The 24192-nt window shown below is 44.6% G+C and overlaps 1 protein-coding gene across 2 annotated transcripts in view; it reads left to right on the forward strand.

The window, feature by feature from the left end:
* The first annotated feature begins 12055 nt into the window (after positions 1–12055).
* The window catches only part of RABGAP1L (RAB GTPase activating protein 1 like), a 471992-nt gene continuing 459855 nt past the window's right edge, over positions 12056–24192 (forward strand). The window contains exon 1 of one of the 2 annotated variants that reach the window (XM_040360398.1): positions 12056–12268. The gene's annotated coding sequence lies outside the window, so the exon portion shown is untranslated. The remainder of the gene's footprint in view (positions 12269–24192) is intronic. The other variant, XM_040360397.1, reaches the window with a different exon arrangement.

Genomic DNA, 24192 nt, shown 5'->3' on the forward strand with positions numbered 1-24192 from the left:
AAAATCCCAGCAAATGGGTTTCAGCGGATAGATCCTATGGTGTGTACACTCCAGCGGATCTGTTTCCGCGGATATTTCTCCCCTGGGATGGATTCCAGCAGATCGAATATTTGCTGACATGCCAAACAAATCTATCTGCTGGAATCCATCCCAACGAATGGATCCGCTGGTCTGTATAGACTCACCGGATCCATCCGTCCGAAGGGATCCCCCGCATGCGTCGTAATGATTCGACGCATGCGTGGAATTCCTTATATGACAGCGTCGCGCACGTCGCCGCTTCATAATCGCGGCGACGGCGCGACACGTCATCGCCAGAGGATTTCGGCGCGGATTTCAATGCGATGGTGAGTACACTCCATCGCATTAAAATCTGCTGAAATCCTCGAGAGGATTTATCCGCGGAAACGGCCCGCTGGACCGTATCCGCGGATAAATCCTCCCGTGTGTATGGGGCCTAAGTATAACGCAAGCTGCTTCTAATTTTGACTGTCCTATTATCTTGAACCACAAACATTCCTCACTGTGCTGTTTTCTGCTGCACCATTGGCATGGTTATATCTTCTGGGTCCTCTCCATAAAATTATCAGAAATGTGTGCTTAACCACTTAAGCCCCGGACCAATATGATGCCTAAAGAACCAAGGGGTTTTTACAGTTCGGGACTGCGTCGCTTTAACAGACAATTGCACGGTCATGCGACATGGCTCCCAAACAAAATTGGCATCCTTTTTTCCCCACAAATAGAGTTTTCTTTTGGTGGTATTTGATCACCTCTACGGTTTTTATTTTTTGCGCTATAAACAAAAATAGAGCGACAATTTTGAAAAAAAAGCAATATTTTTTACTTTTTGATATAATAAATATCCCCCAAAAACATATATACATTTTTTTTCCCTCAGTTTAGGCCGATACGTATTCTTCTACCTATTTTTGGTAAAAAAAATCGCAATAATCGTTTATCGGTTGGTTTGCGCAAAATTTATAGCGTTTACAAAATAGTGGATAGTTTTATTGCATTTTTTTTTTTTTTTTTACTACTAATGGCGGCGATCAGCGATTTTTTTCGTGACTGCGACATTATGGCGGACACTTCGGACAATTTTGACACATTTTTGGGACCATTGTCATTTTCACAACAAAAAATGCATTTAAATTGAATTCTTTATTGTGAAAATGACAGTTGCAGTTTGGGAGTTAAACACAGGGGGGCGCTGTAACATTTAGGGTTCACTTTGTGTGTGTTTACAACTGTAGGGGGGTGTGGCTGTAGGACTGACATCATCGATCGAGTCTCCCTAATAAAAGGGATCACTCGATCGATGCGCCGCCACAGTGAAGCACGGGGAAGCCGTGTTTACATACGGCTCTCCCCGTTCTTCAGCTCCGGGGAGCGATCGCGGCGGGGCGGCTATAAACGAATAGCCGCGCCGTCCCGGATCGATCCCTGAGGCTTACCGACCGCCGCATGTACCGGGGGGGGTCCCGATCGGACCCCCGACCCACGTCAAGCAGAGGACGTACAGGTACGTGCATGTGCCTGTCCATGCCATTCTGCTGACGTATATTTACATGAGGCGGTCCTTAAGTGGTTAAAGTAGAACTATACACTTTTTTTTTTTTTCATTTTGGATAGAGTACAAAGGGGACCTGTCAGTTTTTTTTTTTTTTACCATCCTTGTCCCATTGCAGAGATTTCCCTTCACTTCCTGCCCCATAGCCAAACAGGAAGTGAGAGGAAAGCTATGCAAATTAAGGGAATATACTGCCCCCCCAGACCCTAAGAACTAGTGTCCCCACTTGAAAATTTCAGGGTGGGTTTTAAACAGAAAGGGTGTGGCCTTGACAGGAAGGGGTGGGTCATATTTAAATTAGGGGGTGCACAAGTTTAGTCAGGCCTAGGGCAGCACAAAACCTAAATACACAACTGCTCTAAAAGTTAATGTATTTATTATTGGCTTAGGTCTTAACAAATCAAAACCACAAAATCAGTTCATGTTATTTAACAGCGTGACTGAACAACATTCACCCGGCATGACACAAAACACTGATTGGGTGGGTCATTTCTGTTGCTGAGAAACATTCTGTTGTGCTGTAACTGGCACAGACAAGCTGGTGGTCACTTGGCATTCTGATCCTGCAAGTCCGTAATACAGAAGCAACTTACTACTTTAGCAAAGGCAAGATTCTTCTGCCAAGAAATTCTAGAGATGGGAAAAGTTACCACACAATAAACAGTGAACTATTTTTATTCCATCCATTAGTAACAGAAGCCATTGCAGACATATGCCAAGACGTAACTGTCTTTCTTTCTCTTTACTTAGTTGCATAGGTCAGATAACAAACTACTGTATAGTTGCAGAAATAAAAATAAATAAATAAAATAAAAAGTAAACACAAAGGGACTGATCCTCGTACAGCGGCGCATTTATGCACCGGGCGTAGCGTATCTAAGATACACTACGCCGCCGTAACTTAATTTTTTTTTTCAAATCCTGAAAGAATCCGCGCCGTGAGTGAGTGAGTGAGTGAGTAACTTGTATAGCGCAACAAATGCGAACTAAATCGCCTCAAGGCGCTTCCCGTCCAGAGTCATTCCGGTCCTTCAGAAGAGGTGGGTCTTTAGTTTTTTCCTAAAGGCCTGATGGTTTTCCTCCAAGCGGATTGTAGAGGGTAGAGCATTCCAGAGCCGTGGTCCTTGGACCGAAAATCTACGTTCTCCCTTCGATTTGTAGCGGGAATTAGGAATTTGGAGAAGGTTTTGGTCGGTTGACCGCAGAACGCGCTTGGTGACGTAGGGTTTTATTTTCTCGCTTAAGTATTGGGGAGCGTTCCCCTGTATACATTTGTGGGTGAGGCAGAGTGTCTTGAATGTCACCCGGTCCTGTACGGGCAGCCAGTGGAGGGATCTCAAGGCCGGGGGGACTGATTCCCACGGCTTTTTACCTGTTACCAGTCTGGCTGCCGTGTTCTGGACGACTTGTAGACGTGAAATCTGGTATTTTGGTAGTCCTAAATAGAGGGAATTTGCGTAGTCGAGTCGTGAGTTGATGATCGTTCCCACCACTACTGCCGTGTCCTTTTCTGGGATGAAGGGGATGAGTCTACGTAGCATTCGGAGCAGATGATGAGAACAGCGGCGTAGTGTATCTTTGCCGGCGTAATGGCGCCTATTTCAAATGGATGTAATGGGGGCGTGTTTTATGTAAATACGTTGTGACCCGACGTAAACTACGTATTTTTTTTAACTGCACATGCGCCGTCCGTGGGGGTATCCCAGTGCGCATGCTCGAAATTAAACCGGGACCAGCCAATGCTTACGACGGTGACGTCATTCTACGCAAATTCCTATTCGCGAACGACTTACGCAAACGACGTAAAAAATTCAAAATTGTACGCGGGAACGACGGCCATACTTAACATTGCGTACGCCTCATAACAGCAGCTTTAACTATACGCCGGAAAAAGCCAAACGAAAACGACGTAAAAAAATGCGCCGGCCGAAGGTACATTCGTGGATCGCCGTAAATAGCTAATTTGCATACTCAACGCGGATTTCGCCGGAAACGCCACCTATCGGCCGCCGAAAAATTGCATCTAAGATCCGACGGCGTACTAAGACGTACACCTGTCGGATCGATCCCAGATGCCGTCATATCTTGTTTTGTGGATACAAAAGAAAGATACGACACAGGAAATTTAAAATTACGCCGGCGTATCAAGAGATACGCCAGCGTAATGCTTTTGTGGATCTGCCCCAAAATTTTTCATTTTTTTTACAATTACATGCACACTGGTATGTATAGTTCTTTAAGCTTGCTAAATACACCATATCGGATTTACTGCTACAGGGTGCCCGCTCTTCCATATAGGGCACATGCCACTTCTGCTGTGATTAGTCACAGCAGAAGCCGATCAGTGGGTGTCGGCCAATCAATGTTGCCACCCCCCCCCCCCAAGTGAAATTTACTGGCAGGATGCCAACATTTACAAACCACACCAATTTTTCTACTGACAATAATCATGAAATGTACTCAAAGAGCAGCATTTTCAGTGCTAATCAATATGTAAACTATAAACATGTAGCTAGTGCTATTTGCTATGTGTTTAAGTTAAAGTGGAACTTCAGTGCTTTTTTCATTTTTCCAGCTGTTAAGTCTTCTGCCCTTGTTTTTTTTTTCTGCCAGTAAATACCTTATACAGCCCACTTCGTGTTTCTTGTCTGGTAAAAAGCCTAAGCTTATGACATTGTGTACTGCTCTCTTTCTCACTCGTGAGAGTTTTCCAGGAAGGGAGGTGGGGTGAATCATAAGAGGGCCAATGAGAGCTGCAGAGCTGTGCCTCTGTGTGTCTGTGTAAATCCAGGAAGTGAACAGGCAGCAGCTTCAGCTGCCCACAGTTAAAATGGTTGCAGCCAGACTCAGTGGAGGGAGATTTCTGCTGCATATTTGCAGAGTACAGAATCACAGTATACATAAAATAATATGCAAAGTGGTTGGAGAGAAGCTTCAGAATGGCAAAGATGTTTTTATTACAATTTATGTGAGCAGACTGCATTTCCTCTTTAGGCCCCGTACACACGAGAGGATCCATCCGCTGGAATTGATCCGCGGACCGGCTCCAGCGGATAGATCCTATGGTGTGGACAATCCAGCGGATCTGTTTCCGCGGATTTTTATCCCCTGGGATGGATTTCCAGCGGATAAAAATTTGAAGACATGCTTTCAAATCTATCCGCTTGAATCCATCCCAACGGATTGATCCGCTGGTCTGTACAGACTCACCGGATCAATCCGTCCGAATGAATCCCCCGCATGCGTCGTAATGATTCGACGCATGCGTGGAATTCCTTATATGACAGCGTCGCGCACGTCGCCGCGTCATCATCGCGGCGACGGCGCGACACGTCATCGCGATGGGATTTCGGCGCGGATTTCGATCCGATGGTGAGTACACTCCATCGGATCAAAATCCTCGAGAGGATTTATCCGCAGAAACGGTCCGGTGGACCGTATCCGCGGATAAATCCTCTCGTGTGTGCGGTGCCTTAAACAAAAGTCAAAAAACATATTTCTCCATTTACATGAAGGCGGGCCCAAATAGCTGTTCCCTCCTTTTACATTATATAACTTTTGTTTGGGTACAGTGTGGGAATTGATGAAAAGTGCCGATGCAAGGTCCAATTCATTGGCAGGGCTGTGTTTAGACATGTTGCTTCATGCTTTGTTTTATGTTATACACAGTGCCTTGAAATTAGTATTTATACCCCTTGACATTTTTCACCTTTTGTCATGTTACAACCAAAAACATAAATGTATTTTATCAGGATTTTTTGTGATAGACCAACACAAAGTGGCACATAATTGTGAAGTGGAAGGAAAATGATAAATGGTTTTCACATTTTTTTACAAATAAATATCTGAAAAGTGTGGCGTGCATTTGTATTCAGCCCCTATTACTCTGATACCCCTAACTAAAATTTAGTGGAACCAATTGCCTTCATAAATCACCTGATTAGTAAATAGAGTCCACCTGGGTGTAATTTAATCTCAGTATAAAAACAGCTGTTCTGTGAAGCCTTCAGAGGTTTGTTAGAGAACCTTAGTGAACAAATAGCACTATGAAGTCCAAGGAAAAACACCAGACAGGTCAGGAATAAAAGTTGTGGAGAAGTTTAAAGGAGGGTTTGGTTATAAAATAATATCCCAAGCTTTGAACATCTCACGTAGTACTATTTAACTACATGCCGACCAGCGATATAACGTCGGCTCTCGAAGTGGCCACTAGGGGCACGCAAGCCCCCCACTCGCTCCTGACTCCTGCGCGCGTGCCCGGCGGTCGCGATTACCGCCGGGCACCCACGATCGCTAGTTACAGAGCGGGGACCGGGAGCTTTGTGTGTAAACACACAGCTCTCGGTCCTGTCAGGGGAGAAATGCCTGACCGTCTGTTCATACAATGTATGAACAGCGATCAGTCATTTCCCCTAGTGAGTCCACCCCCCCTACAGTTAGAACACACCCAGGGAACATACTTAACCCCTTCCCCGCCCCCTAGTGTTAACCCCTTCCCTGCCAGTGGCATTTTTATAGTAATCAATGCATTTTTATAGCACTGATCGCTATAAAAATGCCAATGGTCCAAAAATTGTGTCAAAAGTGTCCGAAATGTCCGCCATAATGTTGCAGTACCGAAAAAAAAAACGCTGATCGCCGCCATTACTAGTAAAAAAAAAATATTAATAAAAATACCATAAAACTACCCCCTATTTTGTAAACGCTATAACTTTTGCGCAAACCAATCAATAAACGCTTATTGCGATTTTTTTTTACGAAAAATATGCAGAAGAATACGTATTGGCCTAAACTGAGGAGAAAAATTGTTTTTTTATATATTTTTGGGGATTTTTATTATGGTAAAAAGTAAAAAATATTATTTTTTTTCAAAATTGTCGCTCTATTTTTGTTTATAGCGCAAAAACTAAAAACCGCAGAGGTGATCAAATACCACCAAAAGAAATCTCTATTTGTGGGAAAAAAAGGACGCCAATTTTGTTTGGGAGCCACGTCGCACGACCGCGAAATTGTCAGTTAAAGCGACGCAGTGCCGAATCGCATAAAGTGCTCTGGTTTTTGACCAGCAATATGGTCTGGGGCTTAAGTGGTTAATCCATCATCTGAAAATGGAAAGAGTATGGCACAACTGCAAACCTACCCAGACATGGCCGCCCCCCTAAACTGACAGGCCAGACAAGGAGAGCATTAATCAGAGAAGCAGCCAAGAGACTCATGGTAACTCTGGAGGAGCTGCAGAGATCCATAGCTCAGGTGGGAGAATCTGCCCACAGGACAACTATTAGTCGTGCACTCCACAAATCTGCCCTTTATGGAAAAGTGGCAAGAAGAAAAAGCAATTGTTGAAATAAAGCCATAAGAAGTCCCGTTTGCAAAAAGCCATGTGGGGGACACAACATGTAGAAGAAGGTGTTCTGGTCAGATGATACACACCGTAATGCGAGGCTTTCTCCCTGGTGGGGAGAAAGCCTCTTGAGGGGGGAGGGGGCGAGCAGGCAAGTCAGGACACTCTCTACTTTGCAGATAGAGAAAGGAGCTGTGTGTTAGTGGGCGTCCTGACACTCCTGCTCGCCCCCTCAAGAGGCTTTCTCCACACCAGGGAGAAAGCCTCACATTACTGTGTGGAGTTACAGACAGGACAGGAAGTGAGGATTTCTCAGAAGAAATAAGGACATTTAAAAGGAAAATGGAAGGATGAGGTAAGTGAAGGAGGACTGCACTAAGGTACAGGAAGCTATTTAGGAAAAAAAATCCTTTACTAACCCCTTTAAGCTTAAAAAAAACAAAAATGCATTCCTGTTATATCTACAGTACATGTAGATATGAAAAGTTTCACTGGTACATTTTTAGAAAACATTTGAGACATAACCATAATTTCCATGTAGCTAGATTATGTCACAGGAAAAGTGTGACTAATATAAGGAGGATACTAAGTCATAGCTGAACGTTATGCAGCTTGTCATCTGCTGGGAAGAGATGTAAAGTAGTTATGGTCTATAAGGCCCAGATGTGTGGTGGTACATATGACAAAATTACAGCTATAAATATTTAAAAAAAAAAAAACTTCCATTAAATAAAAAATATATAATATAAATATATACATAAAACTATTTATAGAAAAATCATTTGATACCAACTGTTGTGTGACAACTGTTGTGGCTGCTGATGGGTTTACCACTTAAACACTTCCATACCAGGCACTTACGCACCTTCCTGCCCAAGCCAATTTTCAGCTTTCAGCACTGTCGCAATTTGAATGACAATTGCGCTGTCATGCTACACTGTACCCAAATGAAATTTTTATCAGTTTGTTCCCACAAATAGAGCTTTCTTTTGGTGGTATTTGATCACCTCTGCGATTTTTATTTTTTGCGCAACAACTAAAAAAATAGTGAAATTTTGAAAAAAAATATATATATTTTTTTTTCTGTAATTTTTTTTGTAAATAAGTTAGTTTTCTTATTCAATTATGGGCACCGATGAGGTGGCACTGCAAGGCGGCACTGATGGGCACTGATAGGCGGCGCTGGTATGCTGCACCTCATGGGCATTCATAGGCGGCACTGGTGGGCACTCATAGGTTGCACTAATGGGCACTCATAGGTGGCACTTATGGGTGGCACTGATGGGTACTTATGGGTGGCACAGATGGGCACTGATAGGTGGGCACTGGGCATAGATGGGCATTAAGAGGCGGCACTGATGGATACTGGGTGGCACTGATGGACACTGAGGGGTGGCTCTGATGGCATTGCTGGGCATCATTTCAGCCAGTGCCCATGTTGCCAGTCAGTGCCTATTTGTGGGCACTGATTGGCATCGATTGTGTTCATTTTTTTTATTGTTTTTTTTTTTTTTTGCTCTATTGAGCACCGGGGGGCATTCCCTGGTGGTCCAGTGTTGGCATCTGAGGGGGGGCTGCGCTGATAATAAATCAGCGTGAACCCCCCCTGTCAGGAGAGCCGCCGATCGGCTCTCCTCTACTCGCGTCTGTCAGACGCGAGTGAGGAAGAGCCGATCAACGGCTCTTCCTGTTTACATTGTGATCAGCCGTGGTTGGACACGGCTGATCACGTGGTAAAGAGCCTCCGCCGCATCACCGATCGCCGCGCTGCGCGCCCCCACGGGCGCTCGCCGGCATTAAATCCTGCAGGACGTCAATAGACGTCCAGTCAGGATTTCACAACCACTTGCCGGACGTCAATTGACTATTGACCGGGCGGGAAGTGGTTAAGGACCGAGCCTCTTTCTGAGATTTGGTGTTTACAAGTTAAAACATTTTTTTTTCCCCTCGAAAATTACTTAGCACCCCCAAACATTATATATATTTTTTTAACACCATAGAGAATAAAATGGCGGTCGTTGCAATACTTTTTGTCACACCATATTTGCGCAGCGCTCTTACAAGTGCACTTTTTTGGGGAAAAAACACTTTTTTTAAATTGAAAAATAAGACAACAGTAAAGTGAGCCCAATTGTTTTTTATATTGTGAAAGATAATGTTACGCCGAGTAAATTGATACCCAACATGTCACACTTCAAAGTTGCGCCCGCCTGTGGAATGGCGACAAACTTTTACCCTTAAAAATCTCCATAGGCGACGTTTAAAAAAATTCTACAGGTTGAATGTTTTGAGTTAAAAAGGGTCTCTAGGGCTAGAATTATTGCTCTCGCAAAACCAATCGCGTGTGTGGTTTGAACACCGTTTTCATATGTGGGCGCTGCTCACCTATGCTTTAGCTTCTGCGCGCAAGCTTGTCTATTTCTATTTTGACACAGTTTTTTTGAAAAAAAAAAATTGGGTCACTTTTATTCCTATTACAAGGGATGTAAACATCCCTTGTAATAGAAAAAAGCATGACAGGTCCTCTTAAATATGAGATGTGGGGTCAAAAAGACTTCAGATCACATATTTAGACTAAAATGCAATTAAAATACATTTTATGTCATTTAAAAAAAAAAATGTCCCTTTAAGAGCATTGGGCGGAAGTAACAAGTAGCACAGTACTAAATAGCAAAACATGATCTGGTCATGAAGGGGATTATTTTAACCACTTCCCACCCACCCACAATACATAGGGCTAGAATCAGGTAGGGCGACATAACTTTGTGCGGGCGTAGCGTATGTTGTTTACGCTACGCCGCCACAATTTAGAAAGGCAAGTGCAGTATTCACAAAGCACTTGCTCCGTAAGTTGCAGGCGGCGTAGCGTAAATCTGCCGGTGTAAGCGCGCCAAATTCAAATTGTCAAGAGGTGGGCGTGTTTTACGTAAATAAAACATGACCCCACGTAAATTATGTTTCTAACGAACGGCTCATGCGCCGGCCGTGAACGTATCCCAGTGTGCATGCTCCTAATCATGTCGCAAATAGTCAATGCTTTCGACTTGAACGTAATTTACGCAAAGCCCTATTCGCGAACGACTTACGCAAACGACGCAAAATTCGACACTGTCCCGACGTCCATACTTAACATTGGCTATGCCTCATAGAGCAGGAGTAACGTTACGCCGGAAAAAGCCTTACGCAAACGACATAAAAAAAATCCACGGGCGCACGTACGTTTCTGAATCGGCGTATCCAGCTTATTTGCATATTCTAAGCTGAAATCGACGGAAGCGCCACCTAGCGGCCAGCGTAATTATGCACTCTAAGATACGACGGCGTAGGAGACTTACGCCGCTTGTATCTTAGCCTAATTTAAGCGTATCTGGTTTCCAGAATACGCTTAAATTTACGACGGCGCAGATTCAGAGTTATGACGGCGTATCTACTGATACGCCGGCGTAACTCTCTCTGAATCTAGCCCATATATGGCAGGGTGGGAGCTTCATAAATTTAATAGCAGCCCTGCCTAAACATCAGGGTGCTACAAATCTTTTTCTAAGCCGGAGCCACTTGAGTCGCACCGATTAGAACATTCCATTGCCGTTAATGTGGCGCGATTTGTAGGGTGACCACATTTCCAAACTGCCATTCAGGGACACACCCCCTTTCTCACCTTCCCCTCAAAAAGATGAGGGGGCGGGGGGTAATGTAGTCTTGGGGTTGATGGGGAATTTGGCGGCGGGTTATTTGTCAGGTGAATGTGCCACGTAAAGGAGTGGCGTCACTATCTGGAGAGTGAAGATCACACCAGTCCCTGCTGCTTGCCGCTGGGTGCCGGAGAAGGAGGAGGTGCCAAGGTGGGTGGGGACAGCCGTGCTGCACTAGGCGCAGGCCTCGCTCCCAGTCTCACTGTCTGAGAGTAAATTGTCACTGGATTCAAGATGCCAGTAAGCGCTGGCCCTAGCAACCAGTTCCGTTGTAGTTAGTTATTAGTTAGTAGGGGGTGGCTGTGTCCTCTATTTCATTCCGGGACTTTGTATTGTAGGTGCCCGGGACCCAGGACAGACCTGTCAATTCCGGGACAGTCCCGGGCAATCCGGGACAGGTGGGCACCCTAGCGACTTGTCATGCGGCTTTGCACTCTCAAGTCACATGACAAGTCGTGGCAGTGTGGACCAGGGCTTTTTTTTGTTTTGTTTTGGATTTAGTGGAGAGGATTTGGAACCCCTGTCAGTTTTTATTGTTGTCCCCGTTAAGGAGATTCACCCTCTCTTTGTCCTGTTTATCATTATCATTGAAAGTGAAAGTAAAATAAGATCCTAAATTTTGGGTTGTCCCCAGAAAAGTAATAGAGTAAAAATCTTCCAATGGGGACACGAGTTCTGGTGAATTCCTTCACTTTGCAGGGATTTCTTCTCACTTCCTGTTTGGCTATGGGACAGGAAGTGAATGGAAATCTCTGAAATGGGACACAAATGGCGAAAAAAATATGACAGGCGTTATAACCCTCCCTTGCTCTATCCAAAATGAAAAAAAAAGTTCCACTTTCATTTTTAAAATAAACAGCGATATTTGTTGTAACAATGTTCCTTCTACACAACATACGCAAGAGCAGGGGTTGGTGTGAATGAGCCCTAAATGGACAGTGAGCCACGCAGGCGTAGTTCAGTGTACAGTTTTGGCACGGCTTGTGTGCGCAGGTGGAAGTTAGGTGAGTGAGTGAGTGAGTGACTTGTATAGCGCAGCAAATGCGAACTTAATCGCCTCAAGGCTAGCCAGTCATCCTGGCTAGCCAATCACGACAGCCGAAGACTCCGAGACTGGAGGACAATGGAGAAAGTGATGAGGGCAGCCAGACCACTAATGGAGAAGGCCACCTGTGTGCCAAAATGTGTCAAAATTGTGTGCCAAGATATAAAATTACAACAAAAAAAACAAAACAAACATGCTGAGCCAATGTTTAGTAAATTGGAGTGCTGTCACGTGACTGCCAATCCCATGCCCAGCCACTGTGGCCAAGTTGGGCACTAGTAAGGTCAGACAGGCCCGCCACACCGCCACCTCTCGGCGATCTACTGCAATGACCGGGATCATAGCCTGTGACAGTCCGCTCAGCCCCGGTGTCAGCACGCGCCTTCACACCACCCTGCTGCGCGCTTCCGCGCTTCCTTCGCTGACGTCGTGGAGGGGGCGCGCCTCGTGCCCGCGCCCACGGGAAGAACGAGAGAAAAGAGTGGAGAGGAGGAGGGGGGCGCGGAGTAACTGGAACGTGTAGAAGAGAAAGTGAAGCGGACCGGAGGAGGACGGATCACCGGCACAGCCGCAGCTGCGGGACTTGGACGGGGGAGACCGCCTGATGTTTCTCGGTAAGGGATTTAGGAGAAGGAGGGGTCTCCGGTGTAACGGTGAGAGGTGGGAGGGCCAGTGCTCAGCTTCCCCCTCCCCTCCGAGCCTGCGGTGCCTGGAGCTTGTGCCGCAGTTCTCTCCACGGTCCGAGGTCTACTCATCAGCTTAGCTTGGCATGGGTACCCCCGTCCTACCTGTCATCCCTTCCTGGCTGTGCCAGGTCCTGTCATGTTCCTGATTGGCTGTGACAGTCCCAGATGTGGTCCCTGTCAGCTCTGTCCGGTAGCACAGGAAACCCCCTTTTCTTCACATATACCCTGGGCCTCTTAATTTTTTTAACTTTTAACCATCCAAATAAAGTCTTCGCAGATGTTCCCCGGGACAGCATTGAATGCGCCAAGCTAAAATGAACCAAGCGGTAAAGTGTCCCTTTAAAATGTTGGCAACTGTGCAGTGCCACCCTGGCAGCAAGTGCAGGGCCCTTTAAATTCCTCTGGGCCAATGCAGGATGACAGAAGTGCTGGATTAAATATGTCACATGGCCCTCCTGCCAAGACGATTCCTAAACACACCGGTGCCAGTCGTCAGGGGTTAACAATCTTGCAGATGGCACCGTATTGTTGTGTCTAGCCATCTCATCTTTGTCTTGCATTATGCAGAGGTTTGTCTGCTCTTTTGCTTTTTATTCTGGTGTTTATGTTTGTTGGATTTTGATGTGCATGGCGGTAGATTTTGAAGATCTGTCAGGAGTAGGAAGTTACTGAGGAACTATCGGGGTGATCTGTAATACATTAGTGGTGGTATGGATACTGGCGGAAGATTCACCGCCGTGCGTCAGATTCACACAACACTTTTATTAGAAATACAGGGCCAGATTCACGTAGGTGAGCGGCGGCGTAACGTATCGTAGATACGTTACACCGCCGCAAGTTTTCATCGCAAGTGCCTGATTCACCAAGCACTTGCGATGAAAACCTACGCCGGTGACCTCCGGCGCAAGGCGGGCCAATTCAAATGTAGCGTAATTCCGTATTCCCGGACGGCTTACGCAAACGACGTTCATTTTTATATTTCGACGCGGGAACGACGGCCATACTTTAGACAGCAATACGTTTGCTGTCTAAAGTTAGGGCACCAAAAAAACTAGACTAGCGGCAACGTAGTGAACGCGAAAATCCTTCGGGAATCGCCGTAACTCCTAATTTGCATACCTGACGCTGGTTTACGACGCGAACTCCCCCCAGCGGCGGCCGCGGTATTGCATCCTAAGATCCGACAGTGTAAAACAATTACACCTGTCGGATCTTAGGGATATCTATGCGTAACTGATTCTATGAATCAGTCGCATAGATAGAAACAGAGATACGACGGCGTATCAGGAGATACGCCGTCGTATCTCTTTGGTGAATCTGGCCCACAGACACTTGATTCAATAAGATACACTTCCGTATTGGATTAAAATAAGTGTATTATAGGAAGACCTCCTCCATGTTTTGGTGGTCATTTTGTGGACCCGTTCTTCTGAAGTTGTACAATAATATTTGCTATGTACTTTAAGAACATTATATACAACAAAAATTCTGTAAAACTATTACTATTACAGAACTACTGGAGGTGTGTGTGTATATTTTTTAGTGGCTCCTCGTACACGTAGTTGGTTTACATTCTCAATGACATGATGGTCACACATTTTTTTTAAATGCATGACACAACGTCATTCTGAGGTCATGTATGCACATACGCAGTCATAGGCCACCTTCCTTAAAGCGGTTGTAAACCGCATAAACATTTTTATTTTTTTTATTTTTTTCAAACCTGCAAGGCAAAAGGCATAATCAGCTAGTATGCACCGCATACTGGCTGATTATGAAATACTTACCTCGGAACGAGGTTTAGAACACTTACCTGGTCCACGCCGAGCGAGATGTCATCTTGCTCCGGCGTGTCTTCCGGGTATCGCCGCTCCAGCGCTGTGATTGGCTGGAGCGGCGATGATGTCACTCCCGCGCGCGGGAGATTTAAATTCGGCAAGGTCCGGCGGTGCCGGTCCTTTCGCCGTGGATTCCCCACTGCGCATTGTGAGGGGAATATCATCCTAAACCGTACAGGTTTTGGAGATATTCTTTATACCTACAGGTAAGCCTTATTATAGGCTTACCTGTAGGTAAAAGTGAAAAAAGTGGGTTTACAACCACTTTAAGTTTGTAAGTGCTCTATGTGTGGCTTGCTTGAGATGCCAATTATTATTTTTTTAAACAATACAAAATACCAGTCCAGAATAAAACGTTTATAGATAATGGTTGAATTTTTTTTACTTCCCAATCTACATTTAATAAAAGAAAATGATATTTTTTTATTATTATTATTATTATTTTTTTTTTTTTATTATTATTTTATATAATTTTTTGTATTGAAGAGGAAGTAAACCTTGATGGGTTTTACTTCCTCTTTATTCCCCTGCAAAGTAAAAGCATAATCGGCTAGTATGCATTGCATACTTGCCCATTATGTGGCACTTGCCTGCAAACAAAGCCTGCAATGTCTGTTATGTCGCCTCTGGTAGCCACACTCATCTTCGCCCCTCTTCCTTTCCGGGGTCGTGGAATCCGGCTCTGTGAGTGGCCAGAGCCACGTGACGTCACATGCGAGCTGGAGCCGCCAGTCACGGCACTTGCTAGTGAAGAAGCGACACAGACATTGGCACACTACAAGGTAAATATCTCCTAAACTGCGCATGTTTAGGAGATATTTTTAGTATATATAGCCTTATTATAGGCTTACCTACAGTTTACATACCCTGGCAGAATTTATGATTTGTGAAGTGCTGTGAATACTTTCCGGGTGCACTGTATTGTTCTGGTCATATTGTATTAGGGGGGGGGGGGAAGTAATCAAAAATTGAAAACCCCATATATTTATTATTATTATTATTACATTTTTTTTCTTTTTTTTTCTTTTACATACTGTCACCAGTCAGTGTACCTGATCACCGCCACACCAGTTACAGTTGTGCTCATAAGTAAAAAAATTTCAGAGAATATGAATGATAACACAAACTTTTCTCTCACTCGTGGTTAGTGTTTGGCTGAAGCCATTTATTATCAATCAACTGTGTTTACTCTTTTTAAATCAAAAGTTTACATACCCCAATTCTTAAAGTGGATGTTCACCCGGAAATTGCTATTTTTAACCTTAGATTCCTGCTCATTTAGTCTAGGGGAATCGGCTAGTTTTTTTTAAAATCGAAGCTGTACTTACCTTTTTAGAGAGCGATCTTCTCCGCCGCTTCCGGGTATGGGCTGCAGGACTGGGCGTTCCTATTTTGATTGACAGTCTTCCGAAAGGCTTTCGACGGTCGCATCCATCGCGTCACGATTTTCCGAAAGTAGCCGAACGTCGGTGCGCAGTATAGAGCCGCACCGACGTTCGGCTTCTTTCGGCTACTCGTGACGCGATGGATGCGACCGTCGGAAGCCTGTCGGAAGACTGTCAATCAAGAAGGAACGCCCACTCCCAAAGACCCATACCCGGAATCGGCGGAGAAGATCGCCCTCTACAACGGTAAGTACTGCTCGGATTTTAAAACAACTAGCCGATTCCCCCAGACTAAATGAGCAGGAATCTAAGGGTAAAAAAACTCCCGCTTTAACACCGTGTATTGCTCCCTTTACCATCAATGACAGCTTGAAGTCTTTGGTGGTATTTGTGGATGAGGCTCTATATCTTTTCAGATGGTAAAGCTGCCCATTCCTCTTGGCAAAAAGCCTCCAGTTCCTGTAAATTCTTGGGCTGTCTTGCATGAACTGCACGTTTGAGATCTCCCCAGGATGGCTCAATGATATTGAGGTCAGGAGACTGAGGTGGCCACTCCAGACTCTTCACTTTATTCTGCTGTAGCCAATGACAGGTGGACTTGGTCTTGTGTTTTGGATCATTGTCATGTTGGAATGTCCAAGTACGTTCAATGCGCAGCTTCCTGGCTGATGAATGCCAATGTTCCTCCAGTGTTTTTTGATAACATACTGCATTCATCTTGCCATCAATTTTGGCCAAATTCCCTGTGTCTTTGTAGCTCACACATCCCCAAAACATCAGCGACCCACCTCCGTGTTTCACAGTAGGAATGGTATACCTTCCATCATAAGCCTTGTTGACTCCTCTCCAAATGTAGCATTTATGGTTGTTGGCAAAAAGCAAAATGTTGGTCTCGTCCCTCCAAATGACTTTGTGTTAAAAGGTTTGAGGCTTGTCTCTGTGCTGTTAGGTGTATACTTTGTGGAATTTGGGTAGTAATGGCTTTCTTCTGGCGACTCGACCATGCAGCCCATCTTTCTTCAAGTGCCTCCATATTGTGCATCTTGAAACAGCCACACCACATGTTTTCAAAGAGTCCTGTATTTCACCTGAAGTCGTTTGTGGGTGTTTTTTTTTTTTGGGGGGGGGGGGGGGGGGTTTCTTTGCATCCAAAACAATTTTCCTGGCAGTTGTGTCTGACATTTTAGTTGGTCTACCTGACCGTGGTTTGGTTTCAACAGAAACCCTAATTTTCCGCTTCTTGATTAGAGCTTGAACACTGCTGATTGGCATTCTCAATTCCTTGGATATCTTTTTATACCCCTTTCCTGTTTTATACAGTTAAACTACCCTTTCCCGCAGATCCTTTGCCCATTCTTTTGCTTTCCCTCATGACTCAGAGTCCAGAAATGTCAGTGCAGCACTGGGTGAAAGATGCAAGGGTCTGTCAGGAGTCCAGAAATGTATTGACCTTATACGCACGCACGCACGCAAACATCACAGGTGAGGTTGGTTACCTTTAATAGCCATTCAAACCCCTTTATGTCAACTTGTGTGCATGTTATCAGGCCAAAATCACCAGGGTATGTAAACTTTTGATCGGGATCATTTGGGTAGTTTTTGTTGCCATTATGATTTAAAAAGAGTAAACAGAGTTGATTGATAATAAATGGCTTCAGTCAAACACCAACCATGAGTTAAAGAAACGTTTTTGTGTTATCATTCATATTCTCTGAAAAAAGGCCAATAAAATAATAAATTCTGCCAGGTTATGTAAACGTATGAGCACAACTGTATATGTAAAAATAGGTCAGGGGGGTTAACAACCACTTTAACCTCCCTGGCGGTATGATTCTTTCAGAAAAAAGGTGCTGAAAGCGGTACCATTATTTTGCAAGGAAATTTGGCGTTTTATACTGTAGGCCTGTAATTCTTAGGAATAACTCACTTAAATCTGACCAAACAAGAGTCTTGTAGGCATCCCGGGTATGACATTTTTTTAAAAACAAAATTATAAATTATAATATAATAAATAATTATAACAAATAATAATATAATTATAATAAAAATTATTCAATAATGTAATCGACTCAAAATCACTGAAATTTGCTCAGTTGCAGAATTGTCGCTGTCATTACTTTTATTTTTTTATGACGAATTTCCCCACAAATCGCTATCGCACAATTCTGCAAGTGATTATAATTTATTATCGCTGTTTTCTAGCTGCTCTAAAACCATTTTTGACATAAAAAGACACTTTTGGTTGCTATGCACAATCTACAGTTTGCAGGCAGAAAGAACAGTTTTTATTATATAAAAGAACATGTAGGACACTGGGCAGACCACTAGGGACAAGGGGGGTGTGTATTTTTTACATGCAGTACTGTAATCTATAAGATTACAGTATACTGTATGTAATGTGTTTGTTTACGTTTTTGAATTTGGCGCCGTTCTCCGCTCCCGTGCGTCGTAACGTCGCAGGGAACGGAGATCGGCGGCACAGGAGGACACTGTGTGAATCGAGCGAGGTCCCGCTCGCTCACACAGCGCGGTGGCATCGCTGGATCCAGGGACAAGGTAAGTAAACCATGCCTGTGGATCCAGCGAGGCGAGCCCGAGTCTGACTCGGGGTTACCGATCCTAGCACAAAAATCTAACCCCGAGTCAGACTCGGGAATACCGCCAGGGGGGTTAAGATTATTTCTGTCAGGGACCCAGGGCAGTTGTCCCTTATGCCCCCTTATAAATCCAGCCATAACATGACCACTGACAGGTAAAGGAAATATCTCGTTACAATGGGAACTGAAAATTGGTGAGATGTATTAGGCAGCAAGTGAACATTTTGTTTATGCAGTTGATGTGGTTAAAGCAGAAAAAATTGGGAATCGCAGTTTGTTGTGTATGGGGCTCTGAAGCCCATGCTGACTCATGTCCACAGCCAAAAGCTTCTACAATGGTCACATGAACATCAGAACTGGACTACGGAGCAGTGGCAGAAGGTGGCCTGGTTTGATGAATCACGTTTTCTTTTACATCATGTGGATGGCTGGGGGCGTTTGCGTCACTTACCTGGGGAAGAGATGGCACCAGGATGCGGTATAAAAAGGCAAGTTGGCAGAGGCAGTGTGATGCTTTGGGCAATGGTATGTTGGGAAACCTTGAGTCCTGCCATTCATGTGGAGGTTACTTTGGTGTCTATGCCTCAATGGATCATGGCTGTTTTAGCACAAGGGGGCCCCATACTCAATATTGGGTGGGTTGTCATAATGTTATGGCTGATCCGTGTATGTATATTATAAATTATTTTATTTTTTTTAGTTTTTTTAACATTCTCTGGTTTTCCAAATATGCACCTCCTTTTATTAAAGTCTGCAACTTCTTCTAGGTGTGTTTTGTGGAACAGTCATGTTAGGCCTAATGCACACTCGGGGCCAGATCCACAAAGCAGTTACGCTGGCGTATCTATTGATACGCCGCGTAACTTCTAGTTTGCTCCGGCATATCTTTGTTTTGTATCCACAAAACAAGATACGTCTGAAGCTGGCCTAGATCCGACTGGCGTACGTCTTAGTACGCCGTTGGATCTAAGGTGCATATTTACGCTGGCCGCTAGGTGTCGCTTCTGTCGATTTCCGCGTCGAGTATGCAAATTAGCTAGATACGCCAATCCACAAACGTACGTCCGGCCGGCGCATTTTTTTTGTAAGGCTTTTTCCGGCGTAAAGTTACCCCTGCTATATGAGGCGTAGCCAATGTTAAGTATGGACGTCGGGCCAGCGTAGAATTTTCTGTTGTTTGCGTAAAACGTTCGCGAATAGGGCTTAACGTAGAATTACGTTCACGTCGAAAGCATTGGCTTGTTGCCGTTAAAAAAAAAAAAACTTCATTTACATGGGGTCAATAGGAATTGCTATAAAACACGCCCACATCTTATCCATTTGAATTGCGCGCCCTTACGCCGACACAGTTACACTACGCCGCCGTAACTTACGGTGCAAATTCTATGTGGATACGGAAAATACGCTGTAAGTTACGGCGGCGTAGTGTATCTGAGATACACTACGCCGGACTTACAAATGCGCCGCGCTACGTGGATCTGGGCCTCTGCGTTTAGCCCCTGTACATTATATCCCAGTGTTTTTGTGCACAGGTGCAGCCTGTCAAAGTCTATGGCAGGATGAAATCTGCTGTACTGAGTGGTACACTCGTTTAGGGATGTTTGCCTGGAACGCATAATACTTGCCCTCAGGCATACATCCTTGAACACATACAGGGATAAACACAAGTTCCATTCAGTACAGTGTCCAGCTGTTTCTAGTTGCAGCGTATTTCAGTGTGTCAAAGACTTTGACAGTCCGCATGCTGCCTCCAGGTGCACAAAAAACGCTGGTTTGATGCACAAGACATGACTAAATGCCGTGTGTGCATGTGGCCTTATAGGATCTGTTCATAGTGATATGCTAAAACATTACATTTTCTCTGTGCCCTGTTCACACCACAGAGCAGTTGTAATGCGCAGTGCAAAAACGTACTGTAGCGCAGTGAAGGTTTAAATGGAGTGTAATTTTGTCAATTCTTATTAAATTTTCAAAAAAAAAAATTATGTAAACGGTGTCTTGCGCTGAAACAGTGCGCCGCACCTCCCTGGAAAAATGGCCACTAGCCACCAACAAAGCATTTACTCTGCCCTGCAATGATTGGCATTAATCGGAAACGCCATAGTGTGAACGGGTCTTTAGCGTTGTGACGCAGCCAATTACGTCATTCTGATGTAAACATGAATCTGTTAAACATTTAATGCACTACCATGGGACAGACGTCTATAGAGTAGCTATGACACTCTTTATGAATTTTCTTGCATGAGTTTCAGCATGTCTTGCTTTGCTGGATTGGCTAGTCCTCTGGATCCTGCCCATATGTAGTTTGTACATTACTGACAGCTAAAGTCTGACCACATACTTACTGTAGCTATTAAGTGTTTTGTGGAAGTTGTGTGTTTTTAAAAAAAAAAAAAAAAAAAAAAGTTTACTTTTTTTTTTTTTTTTTTTTATGTAGTGTGGTGTATTTTATTGTAAGTACTTTTGTGTTGTGCCAGAGATGTGATGTCAGACATGTTGGACTTTTGACCAGTTTCTTTCCAACAGTGTTTCTGCAGTGCAAATATCTGAGCTGGCATGTGTGTGTGATTTTGCAGTGGACACCGGTATTTCATATTTATACAGGGAAATTTAGACTGTCTGAGAATGAACTGGAGCCAGCACTGTTTCTTAATAAGACAAATAATCTTGAAGTGCTTTTAACCACCTTAATACCGAGCCTATTCTGGCACTTCTCTCCTTCGTGTAAGAATCATAATTGTTTTGCTAGAAAATTACTTGGAAACTCCCAAATATTATATATATATATATATATATATATATATATATATATATATATATATATATATATATATATATATATATATATATATATATATATATATATATATAATATATATATATATAATTTTTTTTTTTTAGCAGAGACCCTAGGGCTGGGATATGCAATTAGCGGACCTCCAGCTGTTGCAAAACTACAAGTTCCATCATGCCTCTGCCTCTGGGTGTCATGCTTGTGGCTGTCAGAGTCTTGCTATGCCTCATGGGACTTGTAGTTCAGCAACAGCTGGAGGTCCGCTAATTGCATATCCCTGCCCTAGGGACTAGAGTGGCGGTCATCGCACAATATTTGCGCAAACGTCTTTTGTGGGGGGGGGGGGGGGGAAATTTCATGAATTAAAAATAACAAAACAGTAAAGTTAGCCCAATTGTTTTGTATAATGTGAAAGATGATGTTGCCCCGAGTAAATAGATACCTAACTTGTCATGCTTTAAAATTGCGCACACTCATGTAATGGCGCCAAACTTCGGTACTTAAAAATCTCCATAGGGCTACGCTTTAATTTTTTTTACAGGTTACCAGTTTAGGCCGCGTACACACGGTCGGATAAAACCGATGAGAATGGAACGAGGTTCAGTTTCATCGGTCCAAACCGACCATATGTATAGCCCATCGGTCTGTTGTCCTTCGGTCCAAAATTTTAAAACATGCTTTAAAATCGAACCGATGGACCGCTGCCCGAACGGTCCAAACCGATGGTTAGTACAGAAAGCATCGGTTCAAAACCCGCGCATGCTCAGAATCAAGTAGACGCATGCTTGGAAGCATTGAACTTCGTTTTATTCAGCACGTGTGTTTGACGTCACCGCGCTCTGACCCGATCGGTTTTTGGAACGATGGTGTGTACGCACATCAGACCACTTTAGCGGTGAACCGATGGAAATGGCCCGTCGGACCATTCTCATCGGTTTGGAACGACCGCGTGTACGCGGCCTTAGAGTTACAGAGGAGGTCTAGTGCTAAAATAGTTGCACACGCTCTAATGCACGCGGCGATACCTCACATGTGTGGTTTGAACAGCGTTTACATATGTGGGTGGGACTTATGTGTGTGTTCGCTTCTGAGCGCAAGCTACTGGGGACAGGGGCGTTTTTTTTTTTTTTTATCACTTTTATTCCTATTACAAGAAATGTAAACATCCCTTGTAATAGGAATCTATTGTGACAGGTCCTCTTTATGGAGAAATGCAGGGGTCAATAAGACCCCACATCTCTCCTCCAGACTTGAAAGCATGAGGTCGTGAAAAAAAATAAACAATCTCATGCCGACAGCCACGATTGCGGCTTTGTTTACTTCCGGTACCCGGGCGTGATGTCATAATGTCGCACCTGGGCCTCCAACGGTCACGGACCATCTGGTCACCGGAAATCTCTATCCTCATCATCCGGCGCTGGCTGATTCGTTCTCCGGGCTACCGGATGGCGGCGGGAGTGGGGGGGACGTCCCCTATAAGAACGATCAAGCGGTGGAACTGCCGCTATGATCGTTCTTATGGTGCGCAGAATCGCAAGCTGAAAAGGATATCTGAATAATGCCTGTAGCTGCATGCATCATTCAGATATCCCCCCCCCCCCCTCAATACCAGGACGTCATGACTGTGTGCGGTATTGAGGTGGTTAAGGAGCTCGTAGACTACGCACAGTGGGGTTGATTTACTAAAACTGGAGGTTGCGCAATCTGGTGCAACTCTGCACTGAAACCAATCGGCTTCCAGGTGTGTGTGTGTGTTGTTTTTTTTTTTTTTTTCCTGAACACTGTCTTCTGGGGTCTTGTGGCTCCTCCCTGCATTAGATAACCCCCTCTGGGAAGCTCTCTGCCGAGGGGGTTACCTTGCGGGCGCACTGCTGTGTCACTGCGGTGTAGTGAGTAGCACTTTCGCCTAGCAGCAAAAGGGTCACTGGTTTGTATCCCGACCATGACACCATCTGCCTGGAGTTTGCATGTTCTCCCTGTGCCTGCGTGGGTTTCCTCCGGGTACTCCGGTTTCCTTCCACACTCCAAAGACTTGCTGGTAGGTAAATTGGATCTTGTCCAAATTGGCCCAGTATATATATGTATATCTGTGTGTATAACTGTGTGTCCCAAGCATGTCACGATCCTACAGGGTAAAATGACCGCACCAGCCAAGCGGATACTGGCTGGAAAAAGCGCCCAGAGGCGATTCAGTTCGCATGAGTAGCGCTATACAAGTCATTCATTCATTCATACACTCTGCCCTGCATCATTGGATTTGGTTGACGGCAGCAGGAGCCAATGGCTGCGCTGCTATCAATCTATCCAATCAACGCAGAGACTCCGTGCAGAAAAGGACTCGCCGAGCAGGTGAACAGGCTCAGGTAAGTAAAACGGGGGGCTGGGGGCGTGATTGCCAGGTGATTTTACACCTTAATGCATAGGATGCATTAAGGTAAAATAACACAAACCTTTACAACCCCATTAAAGTGTTTGTAAAGGCTCGTTAAAAATACAAATAAAATAGCAAATATGTCATGCTTGCTTTCTCTGTGCAGTTGGTTTTGCACAGAGCAGCCCGGATCCTCCTCTTTTCGGGTCCCTCTTTGCTGCACCTGGCCCCTCCCTCCTATGGAGTGCCCCCACTGCCAGCAACTTCTTATGGGGGCACTGGAGCCGAGTCACAGCTCCGTGTGTCCATTCAGACACGAAGACTCGCCCCCAGCCCGCTCTCTCCCCTCATTGGCTTAGACACAGCAGCATTGGCTACTGCGGCTGTCAGCCAATCAGGAGTGTCGAGGACGGCTTAGACATTTGTAGACATGGCTGCAGAGAGATGGGGCTCAGGTAAGTAATTATAGGGGTGCTGGGGTGGCTAGTACACACAAAAGGTTTAGGTATAGAATGCATGAATATAAAAACCTTGTGCCATGACAACTGTTCCTTTTTTTTTAAAATTATTTTTTATTGAAAAAGCTGAAGTTAGAGCCTGATTGGCTACCATGCACATCTGCACCAGATTTTGCACTCTCCAGTTTAAGTAATTCGAACTTTGAGCTTCAAGTGTACCTGTCATTTTCTTGTTTGGCAGGTAGACCTGTTTTGTGAGTGTGAATCAGAGTTGAAACTTTCAGGTACCAGAAATCTTTGCCAGTGAATCCTGATGGTTGTAATTCTAATGTGATGCATCAGACAAACTTGTTTAACCACTTGCCTACTGGGCATTTTTACCCCATTCCTGCCCAGCGCTGTCAGTTTG

Source organism: Rana temporaria, chromosome 7, assembly GCF_905171775.1.
Source record: "Rana temporaria chromosome 7, aRanTem1.1, whole genome shotgun sequence".
In the NCBI taxonomy this organism is placed as follows: domain Eukaryota; kingdom Metazoa; phylum Chordata; class Amphibia; order Anura; family Ranidae; genus Rana; species Rana temporaria.